Here is a 16,128-nt window from a genome sequence, read left to right on the forward strand (position 1 = left end):
ATATTTTGTAGTATCCTTCGTAACATAATCACAAGAATTATAAAGATTAAATTCTAGACAAGTTATTTCTTGTTTTTCTATATTAAATTGTAATATCGGAAGAAAATTATTGTTTTAAAACTTCTCGATCGTCGTCGATTAAACGTAACATGCATATGGATTAAAATTATTACCAGTCGAGCAGCGCGATTATTAATTGCTATATATGGTTGACTTTAGTCGCGTAACAAAAATTTATTGTTTACATTCCAGCGTTAGTGTTTACATTCCAGGCATCCCGGACATTGTTGTTATTCGCGCGTCGACCATTAAAAAGAGGAGGACAAAGATGAGTGATGAAGGAGGAGGCCCGGGGAGGCATCGGGCAACGGCGGAGCAACCGTGGGGTGAGTAGTATAAAATTTATTTAATTTTTTATTCGTAAAATATTTTGATCGCTTATTTCTCATCGCGATAAAGTCAATCTTTTTATATTTATTATTGCGCAATATAATGCAATTAATTATTGTTCATTATTTTTCCCACTTTGAAATTTATATTATAACTTGCTCGAAATCTTCGGCAAAAATTGCTCATATGTATAATCATGTATAAAATATTGTGTAATCTATAAAAATTGCAAATTTCATTTTTCCTTAAAATAATGCGGGAACAGTGTTTATTTTTACAATATTATTTTTGTATGATTTATATATATTAACGATAATGACGCGTGTCGTTTACTTTGATAATTGTGAGAGCAAATTTCTTATATATAATTATGGATATTTTGTATATAATTATACGTTGACAATTTTTCCTGGATAATTATTTCAAACATTTTATATTATTCTATTATTATAAGTTTTATATAATTTGGTTATATTTATGTTTTACAGATTTCAACATGTGTACTACAACTCCGCTGTTGCGCATCGTACCGGTGAGTCAAATTTCAATCTCGAGGTAATGAAATTGTAACAATTATAATATATAGATATACATATATATGTATGTAATATATGTATAAAATAACAAATGTGAAAAAAAGGGTCAGAGTATTTTTAAAAATATAATTTTAATAAAATATCAATTAGTAAATATATAAATGTAATTTAATATTTGACGTTAAAATATAAGGAAAAAATGGATATATATATTGTTTAATATAATTGATACGCTAAGAAATCTTGATCATCGAGTAAAGAATTTACATAAGTACAAATTCATTACCATATTTCAATATCAAAAATTTTATATTTAATTATATGAACGAAAAATATATGACCGTGTTTAATATTAGCGAATCTTAAATTTTCGCTGCAAATACAAAATGAATATTTTCAATAATTATATTGCACTGCGAATTTTGGGACTTACTGCTATCTGCGCAAAAATTTCAATTAATTCGCTTGTTAGTAAATTTATTAGTAAATCGAATAATTATATTTAAACATCCTATGCGCGTTATATCATGCGTTGTATCGTCGAGAGCATTATGTGAAACCATGAGAACATTTGTGTCGTTGAGCAAAAATTGAAAACATTGCGAGCAGGGTACAAGATCGAGGGGTGCTAAGACAATACCTCGTGGAAAAACGGATAAGAAGAAACGCAGCAGGAGGGGACGGGGGAAGCCGGGAATGACAGAACGAGTAGGGGACGCGAATGCGCATCCCTGCCGCGGAGTCACATACTTTATAAAACGCAGTCGTTACACCGATGTCGGAGACATCGTCGAAATAGATACTATTTAGATAGACGGAATAAAATCACGAAATAAGCAAGGAATGAGCGATATAAAACGTCTGATCTATTTATTTGCAAAATTATATTTTTCGTTCATATTTTGTATATTTTTTGCGTGTGATCACAAATGCACACGACCGTCTCTTACGTCTTCATCTAACAATGTACGACAAATATTCCTTCTTTTATTACATCTTATTTGCATCTTATTTAATCTTGCGTATACTTTAACGTTCACCAATGCTGGTGAATCCAGACATGTTTGTTTGCCTACATTGCGTACGTTCCGTTGCGGCTTTGCATCTTTTTTTTTAGCTATTTATTCCTTACACTAGATTCTTCGATATCTATAAAACATTTAATTCTTGAGTTTCTATTGTTTGAACTATCATTGTTACTAATTTTATATAAAATGCATCACAGAAATCATTTGCATTTAATCGTAGACTCTTTTGCACAAATATCAAGTCAATTTTATCTTGATGAAAATTAAATGAGATTCACACTTGTCATGAGTTTTTACTTTTAAATATTTTTAAAAAATTCTATTTTAAATATAAAGTATAAGCTACAAGTGTTTTTGTTATAGCTAATTACAAAATAGATTTTATCGTCTATTTAGATTCCGTAATTTATAATTTGTTCGATCTCTTCAATTTTTACCGTTGTAATTTTTATCTATTTAAAATTCTAAATATCGAGTTTTGTAAATAACCGTCTAAAATAGCAGTACAAACGGATCAAACAGAAATACGAAGCGAGTCTCAAAACTTTATTGTACATTGTTCGTTCTATTTATTTCTTGTTTCTTTAATAGTGTATGTGATCCAATCTAAATTATCGTATAATATTATACATGTATTGCTTGTTTTTTCAAAACATATCTACATCGCATCTCTTTTAATCGAGGAAAAAAAGGGATATCTGCGATATAGTTAATCTCTCTCAATTATAAAATATATTTTTCCTCTCTCTTAAGTTATATATTATATTCGAAAATTATATATTGTATAAAATAACCCTCCATGGGTACACCTTGACGTGGTGGAGTGGCTTCAGTACCTGGACGGTATGCCTTAAGGTCCTAAGGGTCCTCGAGGTTTACTGTGAAGGGGAAACCAAGTACCCAGCGTCGTCGTTGCTGTCATCGTGCCGCGGACGGCTCGTCGTATCGTTGGTGCTGTCATCGTGCCGCGGATGGCTTGTCGCGTCGTCGGCACCGTCATCGTGTCGCGGACGGCTTTCGCGTCTTTCGCGTCGCGTGTCCCTACAGCATTGCCACGAGTCGCACAATGGCTCATATGTGGCACGCGCATTTGTGCGTTGAACGCACATTAGTGCGTCGTCGTTGCCGTCATCGTGCCGTACGAGCAACGATGCGTCGCGTTGTCGCGGTATCGCGTTTTCGCGTCGTCGCGTCTTCGCGTTGGACTTTTATCTCGTTTTCACGATTGTCACCGAGAATCACACTTTGTCGCCGACTAAATGGGATGTCTCTCAGCGTTGCAATTATTAATATATTAATACCTATTAATATAATTAATTTTATATTAATATCAGTTAATATTAATACTATATTAATATTATATATATTATATAAATATTTATGTATTAATAAATTTAATATATTAATGTAGGCGCAACGTTAAAACGCCTCAGTATCGCGGCTGAGGTGAATGCCGGCCGCGTAGCAACGTATGTTCGTGCATAGTATAGATGCATGTTCGCGCGGTTAATCTTGAACTTCGGTTCGAGAATCGGCTGTTGAGGGCACGTTCTGCTCCGACGAACGGTTCGGCCCGAATCGGTTAGAGTTCGGTCGATCGCTTTGGAATCGTCGTTAATGGGTCCCTTCTCTTGTACCGTCTAACAGCACATTGTAGAAATACTGACATGTTTGGCATCTGAGGAGTCGGCTGTTCTAATTAGGTTCGATTTTCGCTCGCTAGAGAAGTTGATCTCCCGCTTTCGAAATGCTAGATTGTTAGCACGTAGAAGGTGGGTATCTTCATTCTCGACCCGTCTACCAGCCTTACGATAAACCCGGCTCAGTCTGTATGATAGAGACTTGGTGGTTCGTATGAAATCGTTCCTAACGATGTTCTAGTCGGCCCTCGATGGGAGCAGGCGCGGGTCAAGAGTCGAGCGAACCCCATTCGCGATTATTCCATCGATCGATTTCGTCTTCTTCCGCTTCCGCTTAACCTTTGCTCGAAGTAATCGGTGAATTCCCGACTTGTCGACTCGAAGTGTGATTCTCACGTGAAGCGAGGTTCGATCGTACCGAAATTCGAAAGTGCGCGAGTGTCGTTCAAAGTATCGCGCGTACAAGTGCGGAAGTAATCTTTTAATAAAAGTGCGGGAGTGCCGTTTAAGTATCGCGTGTGTGAATCAACCTGAGAGGAGGAGGAGGCCTAGGAGAGGCATCGGGCATCGACGGAACAACCCTGTCGTGAGTAATTTTTTATTTGTATATTAATTATTTATCCATCGCGTACGTGCAATTTAAATTAAGCAATTAAATCGCGTGATATAGTAATTTGATTTTTTATCGATGACTTATTTATGATTTAAACAGGAGAGAATTAGAGAAAAAGATTTTATATATGAAAGTTATAATCTTGTTTCTATTTTTAAATTATAATTTTTATACGAGAGTTATTATTAGAGTTATTAGTAGTCTTTTTCAAAATCTATAAATTTATTTTATTCATCTGCTCATTATTACATGCATCGAATATAAAATTCAATGCGCATAATAAATTTTTTAAATATTAATTATTTTGAGTGCTTGTATAATTTGGATCTTCTATTTGCATGTTACAGATCAACGTAACGACCTTGACATTCTGAGAGGAGGAGGAGGCCTAGGAGAGGCATCCTGCACCAGCGGAGCAACCCAAGGGTGAGTACTTGTTATTTGTATATCGATTGTTAAAAATTGTGTACGTGCATTAATTCAGTCTCATTATTTGAATGAATTAAACAAGAAAAAATGAGAAAAAAAGACTTTTACATAAGTTCGATATATTCCATTTTTTTTTTTTTTTTATTAAAAAAAAGTACTAATACTTTTACATAAGTCCAATAAATTCCATTATCAAAAAAAAAATATTCTAAAATTTATAAAATTGTTTTGTATTTATGTATTTGCTTCTTATCGTACGCATCGGATACAAAATTCAGCACGTAAAATAATAATTTTTTGAAATATTAATTATATTTTGAACGCTGCTATAATTTAGATTTTATATTTGTATGTTACAGACAACGTAGCCTCAAGACCAACAACTCCGCTGCTGCGCATCAATGCCGGTGAGTGATGAACTTAATTTTATTTTGAAGTAACGGATTCGTAGATAGTGTAGATGCAAATGTAGATTGTAGATTGTAAATAAATCTGTTACTTCAAAATGGATGGGCTAGAATAGATGAAATCAAATAACAAAGTACATTTCAATAGATTTTTTAATGTACATTAAAGTATACATTACAAATATAATTCAAAGTATAAATTAAAACAAAAATTTGAAAAGAATATATTGTAAAATATTTTTTTAATTGATATATTTTATTTTATTTATTTAATGAAGAAGGCGCTAGGAGTAATTTTATTAATTATATTAAATAGTAATAACTTATTTTTATATTGCGCCGATTTTATCCTAATTTTTTTATAGCCCATCCATCTACATTATCATGTCAATGAAAGCTTTGTTTTAATTGATATAAAGCCAAATTATCGATTTATTAAATTATATAAGATACATATTAATTTTAATAATTTTATTTTAATATAAATTATATATTATTATAAAGAAAATATTATATAATTATAAGAATTTCAACCAATTAATTTTGATTGAGATAACTTGGTATTATATTAATTAAAGTAAAATTATATTAAAACGATATATGTGACAAACTGACGTAATGTCTCACGATCATAAATGAGCATAAAATTACGCTCATGCACCGGCGATAATAATTAGCCGGTAACAGAAGGAATATTTTTCTCCTTCGGGATTGGTCTCCGTTAGAGGTCGAAGCTACATCTCTCTGGTTAGATGTAGCCAAAATGAATATGGCCAGGATCAACGAAAGGTAAATCCAACTGGCCCAACGGAAGCAGCATACGGTGCATTCTGCGGAGGCGATTAGGGTACATGATTGAAACACGAGAGTAAAGCACGCGATTAAAATTTCGATGATTCCGGATTCACGCTGGATTAGCCAGTAATAGTAGGATTGCTAGAACTATTAGGACTATCTAAACTTGAAATAATCATTTAATTTCTTAAAATTTTTAAAGAATTAAATGCTTAGAGACTATTAAAATATTGAAGAGAGATAAGCAAAAGAATATAAAACATAAATAATATAAAATTAAAGTTTATTTAGCATGCCTTTTTTAAAAGCGGGCTCTATTTCAGTTTTTCTAAACATTTATAATTACTTCATTACTTAATCAAAAGTACTATTCGATAAATATATTTTTTATATTCTGATTTGTCAAGAGAAAATTATTGCAAGCAAGATTTTATTATTCTCTATATAATGTTACATAGGAGAATTTTATTTTCCGATATAATCTTTATATCTATTAATTAACTATTAAAAGTATCATATAAATATATTACATAAAACAATTTATTTATCCTTAGAATATAGTATCCTAAACAGAGCAGATAAATCTTCACAGAATAGAAACATCTATTGAGCAGAGATAATGAAGTATCTAAGGGACGAAGGGTTTTTTACAGGATTAAGAGATTATTACCTATCATATATAGTTATACATATATCGCTGTCGTTGTCACATCACTTTATGCAAGTACTTATATATTTTTTTCTATGTTTTTTATCGATTGTTTATTATTATAAAATCTTACAACGGCGTGTGAATAATTCTATATTGTTACAATTATGTAATCGTATCAAGCACGCTATAACGGGCAAAGCACATAAACTAAAGCCGACAGTTTAATGCGATTATTGTATTGTATAAGTTGGTGTAAAAAGGGGCACGAATCCGATAGCGATGTGGCTAATATGTATGAAATACATTTCTGTGATAAAGCTGATTATGACCTTTACTTTGAAGTCGCGGAAGTATAATTATTCGGTCACTTAAACGTTCATGTTAAGAGAGAATTTCTTAATATAAAAGAGAAGAGATTTTATTTTTGTTTATTAGATTTAATTAATCACTAAAATGAAAACTAGAATTAAAAATTTAATAACAGCTCTCGTCTCAAAAAAATTTTGTATTTTTTATTCGGCAGCGATGTTTCTTTATCATTTCTTGATATTATTTATTAATATTATTAGTATAAAAATGTGATATGTTTTATATTCATATAAAATGTTAAAAATGTGCTTTATTAGAAGGAATATTTAAATACATGTTTTTTTTACGTACAAATTTTCTTTTCAAAATTTTATAAATATCATTTACGTACGACAGTAATTTTAGAATTTCGAATAGTTTATTTACAAACATTAATAATAAACTTTTTTAATTTCTGTAAAACTGACAGCAACGCACACACACACAACACTATTATACATAAATAATATTAAAAGACGATAAACGTTGATATCGAATTAAAGCTGCAAATAGAGAGAATGAAATCTGTAAAGAGAGAGAGAATGAAAGAAAGAGAGTAAAAGAGCGAGAGATTATTACGTTTTATTTTATTACCAAACTACCACTACTACTACTACTACTACTACTATAGTATCGATTAACCAGCATTATATTCTTGCTCTTACTATCTTTTTCTATTTCTTGACAAGTTTGTAATTCTTGCAAAATTCTGCTGCTTACGGTTTTCTGACGAGGACAGCGTACTTAAAGTTAACAAAGATGCATTCGGATACTTTAGCGCCGACATGCGCATGGTTTATTAAATTTTATGTCTCTCTGCTACAATGTATACGCCACGACTCTATTGAAGATGTTCGTAGTCGACGGATTGAAAAAAAAAAAGGTCGATGAGAAAATAATAGGAAAGAAGAGTTATAAGAAAGAAGGTTTCCCGAGATCGGAGAGTTAAGCTTGTATCCAATAACAAATATTTATCACACAGCGCGCACACTTCTTCTTAATTTTTATGATATTTGAAGGATGTATACAGTATAAACGAATGTAATTTTTTTATGCTAATATTTCGGAATAGAAAATCTTCTTTTGTATTTTCGCGGATGATATTCTTTGTATTGTTGCAAAAAGATTGAAGTATGTTGAGTGTGTCTATTCAAATCCTGTAAAAAAATTGCCCTGAATTTTTCAGGTATTTTTGTTCAAAAAATTTTGTTCCAGATAAAGAGAATATTTGAAAATTTTTTTGGCGCAATTTCCTAAGATAAGCTTTCTTATTGTACGGATTTTCTAATGCCTTTCATTCATACAAATAGGAAAAACACAGAACCATTTAAGTATTAAGATCTACAAACTGTATTGAAAATAAAAGTGAAAATTCGTTGAGATAAAATTTCTAACTTGCATAACATTTTTACTTTTTATCACTAAGGATTAAAATGAAGAGTACGTATTGCATATTTAATATTTTGTTAAGACATTGAATATATAAACAGAGATAGATATATTTTTATAATATATTTCAAATACATATAATTCACAACATGGCTTATTGACGGATTGTCTACTGTCTACAATATAAAAGCAACATTATCAAAGAGAGAATTTTTTAAAAAATTCCCTAGATTCCAACAAAATTCCATGAGAATTTACTGATTTTTTCAAGTATAAAAAAATTCTCTGAAAATTCCAGGTTTTCCATGTTTTTCCAGAGAGTAGACATTCTGGAAACGAAACGGAACGGAACATGACAAGCGTGGTCTTGAATTTCAAGACAAGATCAAGACAAGATTTTAAATTAATTATCAAGACAATACCAAAACAAATTATCAAGATTCTTGATCTTATCGAGAAGTCTTGGTTTTTAAAAAAAGTTATCTAATTGTTCCCGATCTCTGAACGGAGATTTTAATTAATATGGAAATAGGCGAGAAAGACAAAAAGTTTTATTTATTGTTAGTAAATAAAAACATTTATAAATTTAAAAACTTTAAAAAATTTAAATTTAAAGAGCCCGCGCATCATTATCATTACACACTTTAATGTGACATAAAAATAGCGCAAATTAATTACTTTATATTACTTAATTTATAAAGTTTAATTTCAATACTTACGTTTAAAAATATATCTATCGTTTTTTGTTTTTCTGACAATATTTTATTTTTCATCGCTTTTAATACAAATAAATCTTCGTATACCTTTTTGCGATCTTTCTCCAAATGTTTTTTTAATCCGGTAGTGTTACTATTTTTCATTTTTATTTCTTCAGTCGCATTTTCTTTTCGACATAATAAACATACGCCGATTTTTTCATTATTTCTTGTTTCATACTTAAAATAAGTTTTCTATGCGCATTGTTTAACTGCACTTACTTCCGAACTTTCATTATCACTTTCGGAAATGTTTGCATGTTCAGCGGAAGAACTTGGTTTTCGTTTTTAGACTGCGTCTGCGCAATCGAGACGCGAGCATGCGCGGTAAAGAACAAACGAAAATCGTGCTCGGCGCTTCGGATAACAGAAGAAATCAGATGTAGTTACTATCTTTTATCAAGCTGACAAATAATTTAGTGTTAAATAAAAACTGTTAATAAAAATCAAGGCAAGACAAGACAAGACAAGATTAAAATTTTCAAGACCAATACAATATTTTTGCGAATATTGTCTTGTCTTGGGTCTCGCGTGCAACCCTAATTATTATTAAGATATCGCTTCGATGATTGACTTAATTTCCCTTATCAGATCGCTCTTGCTTTGCCAATTTAACGCGTGTACGAGAAACGGCAATCTAACGGCGAGAAACATCGTTAGATTCTCAATAACTGCGGTGTGTAATATACACGCGAGAATAGTTCGAGGAAGTGACGTGACTCCGGAAATCAAACACTCGTCATCGTGTATGTGCGTTTCTCCCAAGACGGTGACGGCGGCAAACGCGTGGAAAGAGCCGGACCGGCTTCTCGGAAGCAATTTCACCATCGGAAAAGCGTAATTACCGATTAGGTAAACCGTTGTCGGAAACTTGGTAGGCAGGTGAACATTTTGCCCGAGCAAAGTTCACGCATCCCGTTGAAGCTAACGAAATAATAAGCAAAAATCGCGAAATCAAAGCGAGATGTGTTTTTCGCGAAAATGCAAAATAATAATTACCCTTTGTCTTATGCAAGTACACAATTCTAATTTCAATTATACATAAAAAGAAAAAATTATACGCGATTATGCAGTTTCAGCCTTATCTCTCTCCCTCTGTGTGTCTCTCTTTTTTTAACCACGAGACTTTACAATTTTTTTTCAAAACGTTTTTCTCTAAAATACTTAGTTTTTGAAAGAAAAGAGGTGTACCGGTGATCTAGGACACCCTGTATATAAAATAAGATAAAAATACAATTTAGTATACAATAGATTTTTTAAATTAATCTTTCACATTGCATATTTATATGCATTCTTTATGTATTTATATGTATATAGATGTGTATCATTTCGTATAAAATATTGACATATCTTCGCTACGTGAAGACAGTAATATTTAATTACGTTAAAAATAAATATGCGATTTTTGTATTGTTTTAGCGATTTATTTAGGAAATATGAGATTTAAATAAATAAATTTGCAAAATTATCAATCAGTATACTATACATATGGTTTACGTTTGTGAGATTTGGGAAATTTTAAATGAGAGAAAGAGAGAGAGAGAGAGAGATAAATAGATGTACCATGTATCATCTCGCAAACGTCAAATGCGATAGCGGGAAATCGAAACTATCGAAGCAGAGGTTGAGTTACCGCGTTATCTTGCACACCAGATAATATTAAGTATTAAGTAATAACAGAATTTTTCATCCGAAGCGTGCAGCTGATAAACAAGCCTTGTAATCAATAAGAGATAAATGTCGGCGCCGTTTTAAGTACCAGCAATATATACCAAGTCTCATGATTCATCCAAAAATCACACGTACACAATATTACGCACCCGATCAGACTTTTCAATCTCTCAGATAAAAGCGATATTTTCTTCGAATGAAGCGATTAAAAATGAACTTTCATTAATATTTAGCGATATTTTATGAAATATAATTAGATAATAAAATAATTTATACCAATTAGATTTTAATTTTATCACATTTTAATTGAAGATTAAATTACCAAAATCATTTTTTAGTTATTTAAAAGTTTCACGCACACACGTACACGCAAATATATAACAAATATTAGTAAAATTCAAATTTTTTTCTGAGAGAATTCTGAAAGAATCTACGAGTCAAATTCAGCTAAAATTTTTGGGGAAAAAAAAAACATCCTATATATTGTCATAAATAAAAAAAAATATATCGTCCTCTTTAAAAAATTTCTATTAATTAGAATTTCTGAAATTTTTTAATTAATAGAAATTTTTTAAAAAGGACGATATAGTTTTCTTTTATTTATAACAATATACAGGATGTATTTTTTTTTTTTCAAAATTTTAGCTACATTTTGCTCGTAGATTGTTTCAGAATTTTCTGAGAAAAAAATTTGAATTTCATAAAAATTATATAATTTATTTAATGCAAAATGATAGACGCAATACAGCCTTTTGCATTATCTAATGATTAATCGATCGTCTAACAATCGTATCTTCTTTTGTTGTAGACCGCTTTTATTTTTTACCAAAAAGCAGCAATATCCCTCAGCGCATGTGAAAAGCGAGTCCCACTTTGACCAAATAAGTCACTTCAAATCATTTATATACTTAAAATTGTAGTATAACTGACGAGAAGCATCTGAAACGATCATCATTGAACCGAACATCGAAAAATGAGATAGGTCATGGCATGAAAATGTTCTACGACGAAATCACGAAGTCGCGATTAAATGACAGTTCATTATCGTTATCGTTCGTTCTTCAGATGACTCCAATATTATGCCAGTCGATTCTTGCGAAAGTCATTCGTGTTTTCGATATTTTTGACTACACGCTTACTTCGTCTCTGTTATCTTATCTTATCGAAGAGTAGCGATCCAGTGAAACGCTTCTATCCAGAAAATTTTGATGCAATTTATCATATACAATTATGTGCGTCACAAGAGGACAAATATATTAATGGATATAAAACATGTTTTACGATCAAATTAATTATTTCGCTATTTTGCATCGATGATTCAGAGCGTCATTGTGTAGCAAAAAAATCACCTTAGTAAGATTTAATCGGATCAATTAGCAAGATTGATTAGATCGCATGTTATGATATATGCATGTAAAAAGAAAAAAAAAGAAAATTTATTTCATCGCGCAGCAAAATCAAGCTTTTGCGTTTTTATATTTTCGCTTGAAATGACGCATTTTGAAAAATCGACGCTTGCTATGCTTCGAAAAGTAAACGTTGCGACAGATCATATAGCAAACATCGTTTCGCTGAAAGTAGTTAAAACGTCATATCGCATGCGCGTATTTAAGTGGTGTTATAAATGTATCTGGAGCATTGCGGCGATGAAACAGCATCGGAGGTTTTGTGTCACGTTGATATACACGACTGATATATAGGTATAAATCGCACAAAATTTATGTAAAATATTAAAAGAGACGTCTTATCTATACGAGAATCAGCATCGTTCTCGAAATTATCGCTTCTTTTCTCTCATTGCTATTTTGCTCCAAAAATATTACGAAGGAGAACAGAACGTACGTAAATAATTTTATTCGAATCTGTGATTACTGGTCGTTGAAAGATTGCATGAAGTAAACATATTATCTCTCTATATTATAATACGATTATATTCGCAGCCTAATCAATGGACAAAACAACGTTTTAAGGATGTACGTGTCATATGTCAAAACATTGACAAAAGCATAAAAATTTCGTAGATCGTTTTATTTCTTCCGAGTATCTATGCAAAATCTGAACACAATTCTTTTAACGGTTTGCAAATTATTTAAGCTTCAAGTTAGTATTGACTTTTATGGAAAATCGCGTATTGTAGCTTATTGACAAATTTGACAAGGAAAAACATAGGCAACGAAATGAAAATTTTCACAAGTATATTAAAAAAACTCCAATAAATATTCGTGTAGAAACTCGATTTAGATCCACTTGCTTATTCAAAAGTTATTTATTAAAAATTGTAGAAAAATTTTGTAATACTTTAATTCTTTTTACAATCCGGATTTATTTATTTGATTTTCTTTCGCTATCATTGTATAGCCAAAACATTCTTAATCTCGTAATACCATGTGTAAGATATTTCTCTTTCGTAAAAAAAATATGTTTCTAGAAATATCATCAAATATTTATAACTGATTGCGCTTCCGCAATTATGAATTATTTCCGTCTCATCCGCACTGTATCTCTTTTTTTCTCTACGGAATTAAATTAGCTGAATATTTATATGCGAAAGAATGCGTGTTGCAATATTTATATGTCGGTGTCCTGGATATAAATATTGTTACATATTTATACCTATATCGCGCGATCCACGTGCGCGCACGCTCGATTATAATTTTATTTCGCCGTCACGCGATGCGAGCGTTATTTACTTTTTACACCAGCTTCACGATGCATATTCTCGTTAAAATGTATCGTACACGCGTGGCGATGTAGCAGACATAATGTAAATATTGTTGAATTTTGAAGATAATTATTTTGAATGTAAAAATGTCACGTCCACATACAACATTTAAGATTTCAATAGAGTATCATAGTAATAAATCCTATTTATATTATATACAGGGTGGGGCATTTATATTGAGACATCTAAATATCTAAAAAATAAAGCAAGATAGAAAGGAATGTTTCGGACAAAAGTTGTTCGGTTCTAAGGGGGTCATAAGATGATGCCGTTAGTTTGATCTTGGGTGAAGACGCTTCGGAGATTTCAATGTCAATCTTGTTTTATTTTCTTTACACCAATTGATATCTCTCATTTTTTGAGCTTAAAATATTAAGGTAACATTGTTGCAAAATAAATCATTTTATGAGATATTTCATAATTTATGTAAAATTATGTCGAAGTAAAATAATAAAATAAAGTATAAAATATCTCGTAAACTATTGAACTTTTGGTCCCTATAATTTTTTATGCAGAATATTGCAAGGGATCGATTTATGTAAAAAAATGTTGGTGTTTCCATTTAAAAAAACAAGATTGACATTGAAATCTCCGAAGCGCCTCCACCCGAGGTCAAACTAATGGCACCATCTTATGACTCTCTTAGAATCGAACAACTTTTGTCCGAAACATTTCTTTCTATCTTGCTTTATTTTTTAGATATTTTGGTGTCTCAATATACCCATACAGCACTCAAGCTTGCAACAACATTGCTGCAACATTGTAATATTGCATATTGCAGTTTAATGTTGCAGAAATATTGCAAAGACATTATTTTACAATATAACTTTAGCAATGTTACAGCAACATTCCGAAAATATTACAAAAAAAGTATTCAATAATCGCTAGTTCATTCGTTTACCATTATGTGGCGCATGTTGCGCTATCTATTCCGCATTTAATTTTTAATCATGATGATTATACAAAGTTTACAAAAAGCGGCTAGTAAGATTAAAAAGATGTAATAACTATTTTTGTTAATTTAAGTCGTATGATATGATCCTAATACAGGGGCTCAGACATTGGACTAAGATTTCTTTTAATAGTTTCCATTCTTATATAAAATCAAAAATTTGATAATAATTTTCTAATATGCAAAAGATACTTCAGATTTTAATAAATAAATTTTGAGATTATATAAAGACAAGAGAGATGTGAAAAAACTCGTTGTATGCGTAAATTCATCACAATCTTTTTGCATCCGGATATCTGAATATTTCGGATACAAAGAAATTGTGAATTTACGCAATTGCAAATTGAGTTTTTTCTTATTTCTCTTAGATATTCTCTGTCACTGAAGGAAGTCGAATGTGTACTGAAAAATTTACATTTTATAATTTCGTTATTATTATAATACAGAAAATCTATATACACGCTAGATCCCGACTCTTATAGGCCTAATTTCTTTAATTTTTTTCATATGTTAAGGAAATTATGTCGATAAATATACATAAAGCATTATTGCATCTATATTATATTGCTGTGTTGCTACAATATTATATTGCAATATTTCTGTAGGCGGACATTTTACTGTTACTGCAATATCATAACAACGTTACAGCAACATTTCGCAATGTTTCTGCAATATTGCAATCTTGCAGAAAAATGTTGCTGCAATGTTATTGCAATCTTGCGGTGCTGTATGGGATAAATGTCCTACTCTATACACGCAATTCGTAAAGATCGAACTCTAATGTAACTCTTATATATACATTTATTTCAATAATAAATCATATTTAATTAATAAAATTACAATTAAATTATAAGAATTGATTACATATGCACTAAATCATGAGATAGAGTTAATTATATAGCATAAATATTAAACTCTATTCGTATTTTGGTAATCATTGTAAATTAGATTTGCACTAATACAATATCTTTTAATCAAGCTAAATTTTAAAATATATCGATAAAAAGTATTTGCACTTTCGAAACACCCTGTATTAGGATACAAAATCCAATACTCACGATTCTGCGGTCTGGTTCATCGTTCGATCCAAGTAATACCGACATATCGAGTGATAAGCTTCGTGGCTGGGAAACCCACGCGGCTTCTCCTACGTGTCGATCCGAAATGACATCCTTCTCTCGACGAGGAATCGGCGGCTTGTTACGCGATTGGAAAGATCGATGAGAAAGGTACGCCGAGGAAAGTAATCATAATTCCAATCAACCGTGTATACTGTCCGTCTATTTTCTGATCGGTAATTTCGATAATGTTACGAGATCTTATCGATGCTTTGAAATTTTCGAATAAAGTATCTCGTATGTCCTGGATTTGTCCGCTTAATAGAAGATTCTCCGATCGATCACTTGTAGAAAGGTGTAACTAGTCGAATCAAAATTCTATATTAAATCGTCAATTTAATTGCCATTTAAATTTTTAATAATTAATTCATTAAACATGTAAAGACAACTCATTAACTTAAAGTGTCAGAGTTTTAAACTTAAAACTCTCTAACTTTACATGATTCTTCTTCGACGCAATAATTAACACAAATGGATTTTACTCTTTTACATTTTTAATTGCAGGGTAAATATTTATTAACGTAACACTCGCAGATGATTTTGATCTTGACATATATTGTCAAAGTCATTGTCTGTCGATGTTGCGCTAAAGTAAACCTTTAGCAAAAACACAATTGCATTTATAAATCATTATAATTTAAATTTTCAATGTTTTGCTTCCTTATAGAGGAAGCTTTCACCAA

At 31.1% G+C, this 16,128-nt stretch overlaps 1 protein-coding gene across 1 annotated transcript in view; it reads left to right on the forward strand.

Annotated features, from left to right (window-relative positions):
- The first annotated feature begins 3,398 nt into the window (after positions 1 to 3,398).
- Shn (schnurri) overlaps positions 3,399 to 16,128 on the forward strand; it is a 194,162-nt gene continuing 181,432 nt past the window's right edge. The window contains exons 1-3 of the mRNA XM_070313527.1: positions 3,399 to 4,180; positions 4,555 to 4,633; positions 4,996 to 5,043. The gene's annotated coding sequence lies outside the window, so the exon portion shown is untranslated. The remainder of the gene's footprint in view (positions 4,181 to 4,554; positions 4,634 to 4,995; positions 5,044 to 16,128) is intronic.

This window comes from Polyergus mexicanus, unplaced genomic scaffold, assembly GCF_030449975.1.
Source record: "Polyergus mexicanus isolate NDT 795.1 unplaced genomic scaffold, iyPolMexi1.0 SCAF_24, whole genome shotgun sequence".
In the NCBI taxonomy this organism is placed as follows: Eukaryota; Metazoa; Arthropoda; class Insecta; order Hymenoptera; family Formicidae; genus Polyergus; species Polyergus mexicanus.